Source organism: Neolamprologus multifasciatus, chromosome 22 (assembly GCF_963576455.1).
Source record: "Neolamprologus multifasciatus chromosome 22, fNeoMul1.2, whole genome shotgun sequence".
NCBI classification, from domain to species: domain Eukaryota; kingdom Metazoa; phylum Chordata; class Actinopteri; order Cichliformes; family Cichlidae; genus Neolamprologus; species Neolamprologus multifasciatus.
In genome coordinates, this window is record NC_140459.1 from 13,753,669 (window position 1) to 13,772,882 (window position 19,214).

General features: G+C 40.3%; 1 long non-coding RNA gene across 1 annotated transcript; it reads left to right on the forward strand.

Annotated features, from left to right (window-relative positions):
- Window positions 1-222: 222 nt before the first annotated feature.
- Window positions 223-18,908, forward strand: LOC146493117 (uncharacterized). The gene is made up of 2 exons (XR_014871839.1): window positions 223-438; window positions 740-18,908. It is a non-coding gene; the product is annotated as an uncharacterized LOC146493117 (long non-coding RNA).
- The last annotated feature ends 306 nt before the right edge of the window (window positions 18,909-19,214 follow it).

The following is a 19,214-nucleotide window of genomic DNA, read 5'->3' on the forward strand; positions in this document are numbered from 1 at the left end:
TCCTGCGGAGGAGAAAGGGAAGAGGCTGCCTCGAGGCCAAGCCCTGCTGCTATGACCGAACACCGTGTGACATTCTCAGCAGCATCCCCTCTGGCTCTGCATGACAGCAGCAGTGGTCAATTTTTTTTGCCTTCTCTTCCTCCTCCTTTCCTGTTTGGTTCAGTGGCATGGTTACACACAATAAATAAATAAATCTGCATAATTACGTAAGCAGTGTTTTGCTGAACGACGCTGATGACAGCTCTCATTATGGACGGCTTTCTTTAAAGTGAAAAAAAATTGCTTTTGCTTATACAATTTTTTTTTTCAGTGGGGTTTTTAATTTCCATGTGTATCTTAATTACGGGTCATGCAATGGACTTTGCATGTGCTCTGGGTTTGACTGGAAACAACTAGAGAGAGTTTCTGTCCACAGATCAGCAGATGAGTAACCTTGAGGTAAGTGACACCTCATTCTTTCATCCACTTTGAAATACTCCACTATACTATTAATACCCTATTATTATTTAGTTTCTCTAAATTTCTAGTGTTTTTCTTTTTCCTTTGGTCCAGCTAAAAATCTCACACACCTCTTGCTTAATTCTTTCTTCCATCTTCTTTTCTGCTTTTAACCCTCATCTGCTTCTCTGTGAAATTTCTTCTTCTCATCTCCTTTTGCCTTTCCTGACTTCCCTCACCGCATTCCCCTCCCGTCTGTGCCTCATTCCCTCCTTCTTCCCCTGCTTTGGTTTTGTGAAAGGGCGCTTTATCGACAGGCCTGAATGGTGCAGGTCCACTGGAGGCATGGACAATGGGGCCCATCATCAGAGGGAAGCAGAGCCCATGAAAGAGGAACAAAGACCCTCAACCCAAGTGGGCCCCACTCTGCACCTCAGCAACAGCCTCAACTGGCCCTGCATGCTGTGTGTGCGGGTGTGTGTTTGAACAAAAAATACTTGCCTGTATAAGAAGGCAGGTGCTGCCCCTTGGGATGTCGGCATCGCGGATGTGCCTCCTAAAATGGCTGGGCTTTCAGCAATCACTTTTAAACACGCTGAATTCTCATGCTAGCGCGGTGCATTCATTACTGTTGTAGTCTAGCTTGCTGCATGGCGTCCTGTGCACCTTTACCACTATGCATTGTTAGTTGTGCTAAAACCTTTACTGATTCATCCGTGAAAGGGCTACCCAGCGCACGCTTTCCTCTCTTTTGCCCTGCCAGGAAAATACACGCACCCGTCATGAATATGCATGCTCACTTTACTGTCTTCTCAGGGAGTAGGAGTCTTTAAAAAGAAGCATGTTTGTGCAGGGAAGCAGTTTGTAAGAGAGACAAGTCATGTCTGTTAAACAGGTTTTTCGGGAGAAAGTGACTGGACATGACAGAATTGGCAAGGAGCTCTGTTGTTCTTCCATTTCTCTTAGCTGTTGAGGTTCAAGCCCATTTGCTGCACTCCTTTTGTAAACATTCTCCTAATCTTTGTGATGCTTATGAATTTAAAAATAACTCACATTTATGGATTGTAACAGTAAACCAATAAATGTTAGCAGTTATGTTTCTGTGGACTTTGAACTGGGCGTATCTAAGTTCATGCTTTGTTCTTGCTTTATTTCTGAAAACAACATGTAACAAGTTGTCAATGAACCAAAACCTAAAATCAAAAGGAACTTCAACAACTTATTACAGAGCTGAACTGAAGATAGCATCGCTGTAATTTTCAAGGTATCATTACTACTGAAGGGTTACTTACTCACGATTGCCTGAATGACGCACGCACACACTGTGTAGTTATTGGGACAATGTTATCAGTTTCTGAAAGTAATTTTTTTCTGAAACATTTCTGAAACATCCTGTGCAGAAATGACAAAGAATGACACTAAAGCAGGGCAGGACATGGATTCACGATTTATTTTGGGACAAAATCATTCTCTCTATCACGAATAAGTGTTGCGGTGTTTCATAACTATGAAGTGTAAATCCATGAGTAATCCTTCATGAGTTTCTTGACATCCAGGCCAGAGGACCTTTACTATGAATTTATCAAATCAGTACAACAGCAGCTTCGGCAGCAGAAAGAGATTATTGTATCCAGTCTGTCCATGTTCTACAATACTATTTAATATCTGACGGAAGTTAAGGTTATATTCATTTATCAGTTGACCTCAATTGGTCGAGCTATATTCGAACACTCATTAATGTCCATTATGCTGGCAGAGACCTCTCATGACCTGCAGTGTGAATTATAGACTTCATCCAGATGTTGCTTGTAAGGTCACTGTCAGCCTGTTGCTCATTGAAACAGAAAGGTGGAAATTATGTGCTTCATTCAGTGTTGTTTGTGTGCGTGCGTGCGTGCGTGCGTGCTTGCACGTGCAAGACATTCACACCATTCACATTAGTTTGTCATTTCAATTCCAAAAATCCAAAATGTCGATCTCAGTCTGGCGGTTGTGGTGTGACGGCGGATGCTCGGGCGCTGACCTGGAGCAGAGGTCTTTCTATTTCTGAAAACAGACAGGATACAGGCACCATATTATCCCGCCCACAGAATAGCACACATGCAATCGACCTCTCACCCTGGGCCATTTCAAATCATTATCTTCAAGCTTAAGAGCAGGGACTAATCCTAGCTGTATTTACCAAACAACTGGCACAACAGCTGGATGGTCTGTTTGCAGTCCCTCCTGGACCTTTTGTTGAGGTGATACATATGGATGCTATCTGGGATAATGTGCTTTTATTCTGGATTTCCACTTGTGGGCTTCAAGGAGGCATTAATGCCTTTATAGTGCGTTGTGTTCATCCCAGGAGATGTAGGAGGATCAGCACCGTCTCCTCCTCCTCCCATTGCTATCAGCAAATTTCACAGTTTCAGTGAAAAATCGTATTAGTGGCGGATTTATCATACTGTCCGTGCTGGTCAGTTGGGTGGGGAATACTATGAAGCTTTATTAGACCTGCACTGCTGGTGGTCTAGTAATGGATGAGTATAGCAGGGCCATTTGTTTCAGGAAGCACGGTACAGTCAGTACACAGTCACATCCAAAAGTGACACTGGAATTAATTATGAAATAGGTGGGACTGGATCTAGTGACTACTTGTAAATCATGTGCAGCTAACACACGTATAGCTGCAAAGTTAATGTTTTTGAGTGCTTGAAGCACAACATTTATCAGAATTGCAAAGGGAGGGAGGGTCAGGGTGAGCAAAGAAGTGTAGGATTTCACAGCAAAACTAGGATTTGCATCACGACCCATGTCACTACTTACAGTTGGTTATATTTAGATATTATATTGCAAGATGTTGAGGTGTGGGAGAAGTGCTGCGCAATGCCAGTGAGCATTCATAAACAGTTTGCCGTAAATTATAATGAAAGATATGTCAGTATTATGTTCATATTAATATAAACCAGCTGGCATTACCGTTTCTTCATAATATGAAGTGTTTGTTTGTTACACGCACACACGTTTACTCTCACACACACACACACACACTTTGTAATCGATGTCTTTCGTCTGTTTTACAGATGTTACAAACAATGAGGATGTTTTACAGATGAGCATTCACTTATCGTCTGATCTAACACGTTGCAGTTTAACACTATAAATGGTAACACAGCCAAGCTTTAAATTAAAACCCTTTATTTATTTTATATTATGTATGTATTTATGTTCTTTGTTGCTTATTTACAGCGTCTTTTTAAGATAACATTGCATGGGGCACAACTTAAACACCCCTAAGTTACAGTGTTATGGCTGTATAATGTGGATCTCCATTCGCAGTGCGCTGGCAGACTTTGGGTACCTACGAGCTGTCCTTTTACCTGCAGAGAGTGTTTGTTGCCGAGGCATCGTGTGTGTTGTACAGTTGGTCTGTGAGCTGCTCTTGTTTGTGCTGTTGGTCTGTCAGCCAACCCCCAAAAAAGAGCAAAGTTATAACTTAAAGGGTCGAAGCGAAAGTGAGTGTCACCACTGTCTGTGCTTCTTATGCTGGATTTCTCTTTTTAATCTTTGATGTTTTTCTCCCTTTCTTGATGATCTCTGCTGTTGCTTCCTCCCCTATTCAGGCACAATTGTCAGCCAATCAACCAATCAAACCATGACCTACATCAGGCTACATGCTGTTGGGAGTATGTGAGCAGGTTTGCATAGGTATAAAAAACCCTTCTTTGTAGGCTCTCTGTAGACAAACAACTATGCAAACAGACAGAACCAAGGCAGCCTAAAAAAGTTTTTTAAAACATCTAACTTTTCCACTGGTTACGCCATATTGCCAGGAGCAATGAGCAACTCTAAACCATATGCCATATATCCAGGCCATCCTTGTTTGTACCACATTTACACAGTTGTATTTGCACATTTTGGCACTTTTAAGGTTGTGTCTTTTACTTTTCTATACTGTACCATATCCACTTTGATTTTTGTTTTGTAATATGTTTTATGATAACTCACAAGACAAAAGATTTTGGACCTCCCAGAGTTTCTCCTGAAAGAAACTGATCATCTCGCCCTCGTGCTTCCTTTAATAATAAACTTGTGTGGCTCAGCACATTTGCATTTTTAAGGGAATTTAAATAGAAATCCAAGTCTCACCAGTACACACAAAGGTAGGACCATACTGGCCACCTATCATTGATGACCATATTTGGGCCTTTGTGTTTTACACTTGGTTTTGCTTTGTTTCCACTGGCTAAGCTACTTTCTACTTTCAGCCGTTCCCTTGTTCACAAGGCATTGCCACAATGGGAAGCTCCGCATGTTTAATTTGGAAACACATTTACGCCAGATGCCTTTGCTGATGCAACCCCCCAAAGGGATCTGGGTCTAATCCCGGAATCAAACTGGGGAAGTTGTTAAGTCAATGTGTAACCCACTACGCAGTGAAGCCATTTTTTTTTTCCATTCATTGATTTGTGTTTTCACTGGCTTTTCACTTTTCCTTCACTCACTGTGTAACAACAGCTGACTTTCAGATATTTGGGAAATGGGCAGGGCCGGACTTATGAGTGTACTTCTCTAATCTTTAAGCATAATTTTGTCCATAACAAAATCATCCCTTGCTCTGAAGGCTCGCGATAGCTTAATTGTTTTAAGAATCTCCAATTCAGAAACATGCATTTCACTATTGCAATAATCTCTTGCTTCGCACACACTGTGTGAAACAGAAACACTACACCTACAGCTTCCTACCTGGGTGTGCAAATGGCTTGATGTGTCATGAAACTGCTGCAACTGCAAAATTTCCATTTATGCAATTCTGAATATACATTTAAATATCAGTATTATCTTAAATACAATAAACATAACTCAACTTGAAGGCATGATCTGCACCCTCAGTGCATGGGGGGGAAAATGATGACAAATTCATCTAAAAAATAATGCGCTGCAGCACTGCAGGCAGGAATATTTGTTATGTAAAACTTCGACACAATTCAAGGCTGCGAGCTCTAGCTCTGCTTGTGTGATAATGATGGGAAAGGAACAAAGATATTAAGATGACGTGAATATCATATGAAAGTCATACAAGGTTATTTTTATTCTGTTTCACTAAGATGATGTTTTGTTGTTTTTCTAAACTGAGCAGGGATTGTGTAACAGCTCTTCCAGGATAGGTGAACCATGTAACCATGTTCTATCTTGTTCTCATTCTGCCGAATAAAGTACAGCCTTGAGCATGTATCCACTCGCACACACACATACACCGGCCCCTGCTGATACATACACCTCACACGCCAATCCTCTGAATTCATCCTGCGTAGACTTAATTTGCTTATATTTAAAAATGTAAAACAGATGTTTGCTGCAGATGTTTTTATCTTTCCTTTCATTTTACGCCACTCAATAAAATCAATGTTATTGCACAACACATCGTGTTAGCTATGAGAGCTTCGCTCCATGCATTTCCGGCCAGACGTCCCTTAATAAGCCAGTTGATTATGGGGAAAAAAAGGCCAGCTAAGGTCTTTTAATGATTCTTGCTGTTTACAAAAAGGTTTCTATTAAAACGATGTTCTCAAACTCCAGCTAATAGGATGTATCTGAGGATAGCAGCATTAGCAATATGGAGATAAACTGAGAAAGTGCCTGGAAGTCATCAGTGTCTGTCAATACAGACATTTGCACCCATTCTGGGAATTCAGCACCACAGCGGGAGTGAGGTTTGTTCTGGTTCATTTAGGGGGAAATGAGCTAGGATGACAGTCTCTTGTATTTAAATCGCATAGAAATGGATAAAAAAAAAAGTGCTTGAACATCATTATCATCATTCATAAAAGTGAAATAAGATGTGTTAAGATGAAAAAAGTTAGACCCATTAAGAGACTACTTTAATTAAAAAGTCTGAACCAGCAGTTTAACATCAATTAATCTTTAAAATTACTTTTGAGATCACAGTTTTCACCATGGAGTTGCTAATGCTTTCAGATTATCCCACAATTGATGTTAATGGGCAAAATGTGGTGGAAAAAGTTCCAAAACACACAGTAGCAACACCCTTTGTGACAGCAGACAAAGGTGTTTGGGGGTATTTCTTAATTATACCTTCTGATAATCTCTTACAAAGGCCTCTGAAATAGTTTGACAGCACATCTGTTTATTATCTGTTTATTTATTATATCAGGCATCACTGATAATGTGTGTGTATAATATCCTACACTAAAGCACCGTCTCTAGTTTGCTCTAGTTTGCAAAAGTGAGTAAAATACTTCCATTGGCTGTATGATTTTCTCATGATTGATATTAGATGAATTTGGTACCTTTCCAAATATATGCCTACTAGTAGCAAACACATATTTATGTATGACTGATTATCCATTGAAATTCAAAACTTTTTTACTCATTCAAGATGGCTCATTTCCACATAACATAATGATCATGAAGTTGTAAATCCACCAGCTTGAATGTTACTCATGAGTTTTAAGGAAGGTGTCTAGGATCTATATTGTTTTTCCTCACACTGACACATCCTAGTGCATCACCATTCTGGTGACCTTCCTGTGTATACAAACTCTGACTTGATAGGCTGTCAAACTCTGTAAATGTTGATCCAACTCAGACCCCTTTAGTTATCTTGAGTCTGTTGAGAGATTTTGAGTAGATCTATTTTTGAAGTATAAATCAGTGGGGAATCAGTTAAAGGGGAGGAGTGATGGGAGTAATAAAAAGTCTGCGCTGATTTTATTGGTTAATCTTTCAAATATAAGCCTCCTGGTACATGATTAGTAACTCTGGATGGGCTGCACCATATGGAACATACCACAGAGGCTATAGCACTGCATGTAGTGTGTCATTTTTTTTTATTTCAGTCCCAGCCTCCCTCAGTGTTTACTGAAACTCACAGATATAAAGACGGGGTTTGATTAGGCACAGGTGTGCCTTGTTAAAGCCCGGACCTCTGCTGGCTTTCTACCAACAGCCGTGCTGCATTCACGCCACGTTGGATTTACCATAAATGAAAGCTGCCAACTGAGGAAAAGCTTTCATATGGGGATAGGTCATGCTACATGAAAACTATACAAAGACTGCCTGTAAAAGAAAATGAGCCATAATTATTAAGGTGCTTGTACAATTCAGTGTGATATGGTGTGTTATGTGTGTGTTAAAAATAGGCTTCAAAATCAAATGTATTTATCACAGATATGGAATACCTGTCTCGTTAGGGCAGGGGTGGGCAACTCCAGGCCTCGAGGGCCGGTGTCCCTGCAGGTTTTAGATGTGTCCTTGAACCAACACAGCTGATTTAAATGGCTAAATTAGCTCCTGCAGTTCTCTGGTAACAAACTAAAACTGAAACTGTGATTCAGGTGTGTTGACCCAAGGTGAGATCTAAAACCTGCAGGACACCGGCCCTCGGGGCCTGGAATTGCTCACCCCTGCCTTAAGGTGTCACTCAAACAGCCAAACAATGCTAACATGGTCCTGATTAATGTTTATGATTCTGACCGTTTAGATTTTAGTTTGTTGACATGCAAATACTTAATGCCAGTGTCCACAAAGTAAAACTGGAGTTAATGTGAGTAGCTGTGCAGATATTAATAAAACGTCCCATTCAGATCAAAATCTGACCCGAGAACAGTTAATAAAGTCTTTGCATAACCAAGTGAAATAGTTTTGTGGCCTCATCTGTAAGGAGGTAATGTGCTGCCTGATTGTATGTTTAGTGAGTACACATACAGAACAGCCACAGTTTATTGGCTTTCATTGCGATTGCTGTCCTTCTACAGCTGAATAACAATAGTCCAGCAGTCCTGCATGAGTAGCAGAAACATAATGGAAATCCAAAGTGTTTTCATAGTTCCTTTCCTGTAACAGCTGATGTCACACAGCTATACAGTTTGCCTTTTCCTGTGAGATCCACACTTATTTACAGCACGACCGTGAGTAGTTTAATGCTTCTATTCAAACTATCCTGTGATATATATATTTTCCTGTGGATAGAAAAGGCAAACAGGACACTTTCAAACACACTTTAACAAGAGTCAGATCCATTTCTGTTTTTCTTTTTCTTCTTATAAAATTGCAATTAAATGTGTAAATAAAAGATGTTCTGGGCCAAACGAGCTCTCTCTGTTAAAAAATTATATTCTTTCAAATTGTTGCTGCCAAAACCTTTGGCCATGACTTCAACGGAGAGGAGGCGGGGCTCTTTGTCTGGAAAAAAAAAAAAAAAGACTGCCTGTGCAAAAATGAAAAGACAGTTATACAGACTGCAAAAACTATTTAGTAAATAATGTTTGATTTTGAATATAAATGGAAAATTACCATTTTTTTAAATGTATGCATTACTATCACTTTCAACTTCTAATAACCAGATGTCAGTCTGTTCTTTCCTTCATTTAAATTCTTCACCAGTCTGTGTTAACATCTCATCTCATCATTGTGGCCTGCTGGTGTAATGTGGCACTCACACGTCTTATGTGGCTTAGATGGGCATTTGGCTCCAGTCTCAAAGAGTATTTATGCTGCAGCCAAAAAAATTAAATCTGCTGAAGGCAGTGCAGGGCTGGCAGTGAAAAGCGATGAAAATAATGACAACTTAACAACACAGTATGTGAAATCATGCTCTGTACCCCTGTTTCGTTTTGAATGCTTTCAAATGAGACAAGATGTCTGTCTGACGTTGAATCAAAGCATGTGAAAACAGAAGAGAAGCGAAGAAGCTGAAAAGCATTTGCAAAGTTAGCCTGTCAATATGACATTTGGAAAAGCGTTGCCACGGGGAAGTGAGTCAGGATATCTTGTGACGTCTGAAGAAGTCAGCTGAAGTAAACCGATTTGAGTTGAGTTGTGTGTTCACGAAGTACAAAACGTTGGTTTGGAGTGCAACAAAAATTGAACTTTTAAGAAAATCCCTCCTCATATCAATATTTTGACAAAACCAACATGCCATTGAAACCAAAATTATCTGCACTTGTGTCCACTTGAATTCTGCAGCTTGATTTTTGACATTTGTAATCTTAAATATTCACGATTCCCACCATGAATCCAAACCTTGGTGATCTCAAGCATTTCCTGACATTTCCTCTCCCCACATTGCTGCATCACAACCACTGCTCCAATGAAATCTGGTACAGTATTGTGGTTCCTTACTCACTGGTCTTCAAACACTGCTCGTAAAATAAAGGAAACACTTGATTATTACAGTTTAATACAAAGTTTGTTTAACTGGCAGGGACACTGGCAAGAAGCAAACAAGAGAAAAATCAGTCAGACGATTCCCTTTTTGGAGGTTGTCTTGTTGTTGCCTCTCAGCGCACCTGCCATCACTTTCATTTGCACCAAATCAGAAATGGATTCACAATAGTTTAAGGTTTAAAGCTGGACAGCGTTATTTCTTCAAATGTTGTGTTATTCTGTGATGATTGAATGTTCAATTCAATTCAATTTAATTCAATTCAATTTAATTCAGTTCAACAACAGTTTCCTCAATGGACTTTATCTTATAATATCAGGAAGAAAGACCTCAAGCTAGGCAGAACAAGGGTGGTTAGGACTGTCCCCTCATAGGAGGAAGGTCCTGGATTCAAATCCACTGGCCAGCTGGGATCTTCCTGTGTGAAGACTCCGGCTACTCGGGTTTCCTCTGACCAACCAAAGACATGCGTGCAAGGTTAACTGTTGATTTATAGAAACTAATGTAAGTCAGTTAACTTCATGACTTGCCCAGGTGTATCCCACTTCTCAACCTGTGATAGCTGTGATAGATTCTTGTGCTACTGTCGCCCTGAATTCAAAAAGTGGAAAAAAGTAGATTGGTGGAGATTAAAAGCTATATTTTTTTTCCAGTGATGAAATTAGCTGATCTAAAAGTCTCCTTATAAATATACACCGAGCACTTTGGTCATTTCAAAGTTTAAGCAAAAGAAGAAGCTCTAAAATGCATCATTTGATGTCAAAGTCATGCCGGGTCCTCTGTTAACTATCAAGTTCTTTGTGCTGTAGGCATCTGTTCAAAATGTATGAGAGGCATAAGCCATGAAATTACAATCCAGTCCTTCAGATTTATTGTTGTTGTGAGTGTAAACAAGGGAAGAGACACACGTGTATGGCTCAGTCTGGAAAGTAAACAAGAAAACAAGATTAGACTTTTATCCACTTATTCTCAATTTACATAGCAAACAAATGATACGAAATAATGAGTAACATAACCTCTTACCATAACCGTCACCCCATGTGAAGGTGAACGGGAGTGCGGTCCGTAGATAAGGAGCGGCAGGGGATTTGAGTCAGGTGACAAAGGAGCACACGAGCCAATCAGTGAGGAGGAAAGCAGAGGAAATGAAGTGATGTAAAAATGAATAAATAAAAAAGATGCGAGGCAAGGAAAAGTAAGAAAAAGTAAACACATCTTCACTACATCTACAGCTTCTCGGAGAAATTCAGAGGCTCAAATCAAAATGGTTAAAGCCGTGTTTACAGGCGTGTAACACTTGTTTTTCAGTCTGGATTTCTGGATTTGTTACAAACCCAGACAAGATGTATCCTCTTTATAGCTTCCTGTAAGTTTCAGACAGTATTATCTAGTTCCTTTGAGACTTACTCGTGTCACTCTGCAACATCCTGTATCATCAGCCTGACACAAATACTCTGTCACAACATCTTTTTCAGAGTCAAGGATTAGCTATTCCTGGGCTTAGGTTTTGACCAGATGCCCAAAGTGTGGGCACATGTAGCCTACATATCTGCGCGCACAAACACACGCACGAGGCCTGTGGCTGTTTGTGTGTCGGTCCCCAGCTGTTGAGTGCTGCGCAGATGTGACAACCAGAAATGAGGGATTACAGCTAAATCTGGAGGGGGAGCGGAAGAGGAGGAGGTTGGGGTGATCAGGGAACAGCGTGGAGACTGGAGGGAATGAAGACACGGGTTATGAAGGGTTACAGGAAGTACAACCTGATGATGGAAAAGTCAGACACAAACGATGCAAAACCCCACACGCTGAGCGGGGGTAGACATAGAGACAATGTGACACAGCATAAAGAAAACAAAACCAAACACATAAAAAACTCCAGAAGACAGATGTTTTGTTTGTTTGAACAAGTTGGAGGGAAGAAGAATGATCGTTAGCGTAAAGAAAACTTTGGAACACAATCGTTTCCCCATTTGATTACAAACCCATCGATTTCTTTAGTTATCGTCACAGTCTGCAAACAAGCCTGGGTTAATGTATGCACGAAGATGCTGCAGTTAAGAAGCTACACAGGAGATCCTTACAGAGTTCCTGCAAAAGAAGTTTCTGCAGCTTTCAGCAGACTCCAGATGTGTTTTCTATAATTCATAAAAAGCTTCATCGTCCCAAACGGAAAAGCAGATAACAGTTTACCGGTATCCTTGTAAATATAACGCATAAAGAACACATCCACAAGGGCAGTATAAACTTTTGCAGCCTTGTATCTACCTCAATTTCTCCTGGCCAAAGGTTACAGTCAAATCCTGCCCTCTTTAATATTCAAAGCATTTTCACACACACAAACACACACACACACACGGTGTTGTATCGACTACTAGAAGCTGCTGCAAAAAGAAAATGCAGTCTGAAAATGTGGAAAGACTTTCCTCCACTTGTCAACACATTAGTCAACTGATCTGGAGAGGATTGGCGAGAGCCCAAATTAATGTGCGCCAAAGCAAAGCCCTCTAGGAAGCTTAACGCTGCTCTAATTAAGATGCACATGCACATTTTCCTGCTCCTTTTAAAAAAAAAAAAAAAACATGTCCAGGAGACGCTGCATCTTAGACCTTTAAATTAGTTGGCTGTCACTACACAAATTCTGTTTTCACTGCAATAAAGTTCAAGGGAGCGATATCGATTTTGTTTTCGGGTTCTACATTTAAATTTCAGTTTGACTCTGGTTGCTGTATTTGCCAAGCATCAGCTCAAAAGGGACTATTAATGAGACTACACGCAGATCCTTCTCATCCTGAGAGCTGCAGGTATCAGATCAGCTGTGAAACATAATAGTGAGTGCTGACATCACACTTGTTAACTGTCTTGATAGCTTTCCTTCCCCTGGACTGTCACATAATTCTCCCCCTTTCTGACAGTATTTTTTTTTTGTTTCCAGAACTGACATCATATTTCCCAAGGGATGAAGTGATTTAATGTTGGATACCAAAACATCTCGTCACCTCTTCTCAGTGCATCCCCCCCCCCGCCCCCCCCCCCCCCGCTCTGTCTGTGGAGAAGAGAAGCTGACTCACAGTAACCTGAAGCTAGAGGACTGTCAAGTCAAATCCACAATCCTGAAATGATTTGAACGGGGGCCATTAGGATGCTTTCAAACAATTTAACATAGCTCAGCATTCACCTGTGACAAGGTGAACTTGATCATACTGCAGCTGTGGATCTGAGATCATGCAGATTATTTCATTTTATAAGAGGAGTCATGCATGAGTTTTTCAAGTCACGTGCTATGATCAAAGACTGTATAAAAAGATGGCCTTATTCAAGGCAAGCAGTACACCGGCATTCATATATGCACAAAGTAGCGTCTATCTATGTTACTTGTCATGTTTTCACTAAGCTGATGTATTTTCAGCTTGAGTTTCACCCATCCATCCATCCTCCAATTAAAGTTAGATTCATGGGGCCTTGAGCCTATCCCAGCAACCATTAAGAAAAAACACGTACATTCTGGACAGGTTGCAAATCTATTGCAGGGCTAACACACCTCATCCACTAGAATATAGCTTGCTCCAATTGCCTTTTAGAAACTCCAAATACAATAAATCCAACAAATGGTCCCGTGTTCTTTTGAAGTGGGGAAGTTTCTCTTATAAGTCGGTGTTTGCTTTTTGCCTTCTCAGGTTGCTTCTTTCCATGTTAGCATTAGCCAACCCTTACCGACAGATGATGCACTTGGGTGAGTAGCGTTGACATCTCTGGTCCAGCTGAAGCCATAAGATGGCTAGCATTTGTGATATTGTTTGACAGGGTGATTTTTCCTCTTTTCATTAGACGGTGGTTTGTCTGAACTGATGGATGTTTGTGGTTTGCTGCAGTTCTGGAGCTCCATTTCTCTCTTCTCACAAAGTTTGCTATCCTCCTTTTCGCCAAACAGAAGTGAGTTTCACGTTCTGGGAAATCCACTTTGCATTCATATCTGTTTGCTAATTATCACACTACATATACACTCACTTGCCACTTTATTAGTTACACTTTGCTATCACAGGATTGCACTCAGGAGGGTCTTCATTCTTCATGGCATAGAGCCAACAAGATGCTGAAAACATTCCCCGGAGATTTTGGTTTGCATATCTATATACGATGCTATACTGACATAATAGCATCACACATTTTGTAAAGTTTGTTGGCTACACATCCATGATGTGACTCTCAAGGTTCAAGGTTCTTTATTCGTCACATGCATAGTTATACAAGTATAACACACAGTGAAATGTAACCTGACACGCTCCTTGACTTGTGCAAAGGGGGGGGGGGGGTATATATAATGTGAATTCTGTACATTAAGTGAATTACATAAGAATAGACAATCTGACTATTTTATAAAATAGACAAAATGAACATATTTAAAATTAAAGGAATTTGAAATGTTGCGTGGGGATAGAAGCTCTTGAGTCTCTCTGTCCTTGCCCGGATGATGCGGAACCTTCTACCGGATTGCAGAAGTTGGAACAGTTTGTTGCCAGAATGGGACGGGTCCTTCAGTATCTGCACTGCTCTAGTCCGGCATCTCCTGGTGCAAATGTCCTGAAGTGGGGTGAGAGCAATCCTGCAGCAGCGTTGTGCTGTACGGATCACTCTCTGAAGAGCTTTTTGGTCCTTAACACAGCTGTTCCCAAACCAGGATGTGATGTTCTGTGTGAGGATGCTCGTATAGAAAATCTCTCGTTTCACAAGATAAAATCTACTCTATTCAGTTGAAATCTTGTGACTATGGAGGCCATTTGAATACCGTGAACTTATTATCATGTTCAAGAAACCAGTCTGTGTGGATTTGAACTTATTGGAATGTTACATTATCGTGTGCCATCAAAAGATGGATACACTGTCGTCATAAAGGGACGGGCATGGTCAGCAACAATAATCAAGTTGGCTGCGATGCCTCAATGATGTTCAGTTGGAACTATAGGGCTGAAAATGTGCTAAGAAAATATCCTCCACAACATTACATCACCACGTGCTGCCCATTCAGAGATGCTCTGCATACCTTGACTGTAAGTGGTTGTTGTTGCTTTCTTATCAGCTCAAAGCAGTCTGGCATGTCTGTACCAATAATTACTGTAATTTTACACAGGACCATGACTCACATAGAAAACTCAGTCTGTAAGTGTCCAAACAGATCGTGTTAGTTTACTTTACAATGCAGGAAAATGAAAAAAGCTCAATTTTGGGTCTGTGTTTCTATCTTTGTCACACTTCTTTTCATTTCTTTAATTGTTCTGTTTTATCTTACTGGTGACATTTAATTATTTCTTGTTTACTTTAATCAGGTCATAAAACTTATTCTAACAAGAACAAACTTTGCTTTAAAGCTTCTTCTGCAAAGTCATTTTGAAATACTTCGAAATGCTGTTTAAGTATAGAATATAACCTCTCGTAAGTTGATCAGATTCTCAGCTGTTTAGACGTCATTGTCTTTAATAATAGGCACAATCCCGAGTACTGTTCTGATACATGTGAAATGTAAAAAGAACATCCTGTCTCTACCAAATATATTAAAAAGTAAAAAACAACAACAAACCTATTCCCCCTGAGCTCAGATTACGACAAGAATAAACTCTGATTTCAATGTACAACAGAAATAGCAGGAATTTACTGAAAGTTTATAATCCTGCTGGGTTGAGAAACATTCTTAGTACAGTAGGTCAACTCATCCTGTCACTGGTTATGCAATATATACCCTATGAGACTATTTCTTCTACCTGTGAGGACTTTGATGTCCCCTGACGGCCTCATTAAAGCCTGATTTATCTTAACTTTCTTAACTGGCTTAACATGCTGGTAAAACTGAGTGCCCCTTGGCTTCACAGGCACCATTAAACATGGTTTACAATAATCACACACTTTATTCCTGAGCAAGTTATTACATACAAAATGTAAGCCCCAGTGAACTTCAGGAGCTTAGCTCATAAATTAAATCTACTTAAAGGACAAACCAAGAGATATTCAGGGCATTGTTCACGTAATATATAAGTCAACTTAGTGCTGCCGTCACTGTTTCTCTGAATTCACTCTTTATCTTACAGGCGTACTTACAGTAAATCTGCAACATATTGTCTGTCATGTGTCCTCGTGTCTACTTCACTGTGACGGTTAGAGAGTGAAAGTCAGATTTGGCGACATCTATGGGTAGAGAGTTGTTTAGCAGGTTGCTCACTGAATTTGAGTCAAAACCTCCATATCAGCTGCTGTCTGCCAGCATTTTACTTGTTACAGATTCTCCTCTTGAAAGTGTAGCAATATAGAATCTGTAAGTATGTGAAAGTGAGGCCACACTTTTTACACAATAAATCCAAAGCTGCCCAAACACTATATATGTATTTAACCTCAAGGTGCTGTCAGAAATCATTTAGAGATTCATAGAAATTCAGTCAAGGATACAAAGGAAAGGGAGACAAGCTGTTGACTGCAGAAATGTAAGAAGCTTATGATGTGCATAAATACAGGCACTGAGTAGTATAAAGATCACGGAAAATAGTTTAGGTCTGCATGGACACTGGGCTAAAAGCATTTCAAGGAAGATAAATACCACAAAAAGAATGTTTTTGATAAAGAAAAATCTAACAATTTGTTTGTGTTTGTCTTGTCTCTAATGCATAGCTGTAATAAGTGGCCATTCTGGAGCATGTGAAGCTATTGAAGCTATTTTACCTTGAGTCTTTTCATCCTATTTTCATGTGGACATATTTATATATTATATTTATCAAAGCATGCCCCCCTAAGTCCCACATGCTGAGAGGAAAAGGAGGTCTTAGAGGACATCATGAAGAGGGGAGTGAAAGCATATGTGTTTGCGAAAGCTAAGAAGCCCTCTACAAAGCTTTACCCATCGTCTGCGAGGTAAAAATGTAACAAAATGGAGAGCAATCACACCGACTACGACTCTGCCTGGAAATGGGAGCCTTTTCAAAACACCTGGGAGATAATAGTTCAGGCATGAGCCTATACAAAATAGAGCTTTTCTGTCATGTTCGAAACTGCTGTGTGTGATGAAAAGTTATCACTGCGCACTGCCAAAAGAGCCTTCTTCCAGCTTTGAAGCATGATGCTGTAAATGGGAAGATCTGGGGCTGATTTTCTTTTGTTGGACCTGGTCACACCATGATTTTTAAGGCCCATCAAGAAATTCTTAAACAAAAGGTTTATGTGTGAATGTGTGTGTGAATGGGTGGATGACAGGTTGTGTAAAGCGCTTTGGGGTCCTTAGGGACTAGAAAAGTGCTATACAAATACAGGCCATTTACCATTTACCATTTTACCAGGCTTGGAGTTGAGGAAGGGGTGAAAAAAAGGATAATAAAACAAAGAAAATAATGACACGGATCATTCCTGCAAAACAACCAAGGAATGGCTGATGGAAAAGAATCGTTGCCCAGACAGTTCGTGGCAGCCATCCTTCCAGCCTCATTCAACTCGCAGGATTGTGCAAGCCAAATGCAAGCCTCCAACAACTCACCGTACCGGACATTTAATTTATATGACTAGTGCAAAAAAGCGTCACAAGCTACCAATGAAGGTATATGCATATTTTTGCACACGTGAAATTATAATCAGACTAATTATTGCTAAAAGTTTAGTTTTATAGATGCTTGCTTAACCAGGTTTTTATGTGAGCTTTTATTTATGTCAGTGGATCAGAATATGTCAAATGTTTCAAGAGAAAAGTGTGATATATTTATGCTTCTGCTGCATGACTGTAAGAATAAAACAGTAGATTTAGATTGAAATGAGCCCCAACTCATTTTTATGACTCCCAACCTCGAAAGGGGAGTTTCCAAAGAGCGCTCAAATGGCGCATTACTCACCCTGACTGTGTCACTGATGTCCTGAGTTATATCATGTTCTCTGAGGAGGAGGCATCTGTTTCATTGTTTGGGCCAGACGGTGCCGCTTGTCAGGGGAATTTCTTCTCGACAGCACAGACCTGCCCGTGCTACAGATGGCTTATCTCACAGTAAATGATTCAGAAAACGACAATATGCCTCGGAACAGGCATAAGGTCATCTCCTTTAGCTAATGGAATGTCTTCCTTGGTTAGAGCCTGGACAGAGCACTTGTTGGGTATGTGTTTCACGGTGGCGATGTGAAGCTCTTTGTCAGCCGCTCGGGGATAGGTGGGCTTTTTAAATCCACCGGCAACACTCCTGATCCACTCGTTTAAATAGTAAGCAGAACAAATAATGTCGCATTAATGCTTTTCCAAACTGGAATTTAAGGTGCAGACATGACAGTGTAATTCCCGTACTTAACTAACCAGACTGATTCTCACTGCCAAAATCATAGCAGTCCAATTTCCTGAAAAATTATGTTTAAAGTTGTCAGCTTGGGCCCCGGAGCAAACGCTAAAGCCATTCCAGTGTTTCATGGTGTCAAAACACTGAATCGTTTATGCAAGTACAGACCTATAAAAAGGCAAGGGACTGTAAGTCAAGACCTACTGTAATATTCAGCAATTATCAGCCTGTCAGCTCAATGCACAAATGTCAGAAAGAATCAGGAGCTGCTGCCTCCCAGCTGAGTCAAACAGCTGTGAATAAGACATTAACAGACATCATCACATCACTGTAACCTGCTTGGTTTACTGTAATCCACTTTATGTCAGTCACGTAATGTACATCAAATTAACTTGGCAAAAATCCTACAACCTACATGTAAAAAAAATTGGACGTCCAGCACTTTTTTCTTTTTTTTTTAAAATGAACACAAGCAGACAGCTGAATCTTCACAACGCCTTTCTCTTCCTCTCTAATGTGATTGTAGGCATGACGTAGAACATCAAAGACAAAATCTTATCTGACCCCTCTGTTCGCTCTTTGATACGGACATTAGAGCATCTAAGGCTCGTCCCTAGTGATCGTCGGCGTCTTTCTGTCCTGGGTTTGAAGATTAAAAAGAAGCTGACAGGGGCAAAGGGAAAGAAGTGTGATGTGGAGAGACAGATTTGTGGAGACATGAATAGCTTGCAGGTGTTTTTTTCTTCTTTTTTTTTTGAGTAAGAAGAGAAAGAGGGATGGATAGAGTGGGAGACTTGGATCAGTGACTTTCCCTCCACGCTGTCACTATGTTTTACGGCGGAAGAGGTGTTTGCGAAACCGAAGGTGCTGCATAGACGGGCCACGTGAAAAGGAGCGATAGTTTTAGTTTGCAGCCTGACTGCCGTCTGCTCACAACCAACATATCTAAAAAAGGAGCGTGAAAAAAAAAACTAAACAGAAGAGATTTGCTTTCAAGTAGTGCTTCAGAAAAACAAACACATCTGAGTGCAGGGTTTGTGAAGGAGTAACAGTTTAGATAAAGAAAGGGCAGTCGAAGGAGAGCAGAACAACACAAGGCCTGAATAAATACACAAAGCTAAATTTGCAAAAAAGGTTTTAATTGGCATTGTTTTAATCATTCTTGGTTCAATTTACAGTTGTTTAATCATTCTCGTCAAAGGCAAACACATTTCTTGTGCTTGTCTTCAACATCGGTAAATGCTTTTCGCCCACGTCCCGAACCCCGTAACATAAACTAACATTACAGAAGAGCACATTCTCTCGTACGCACTTGCATA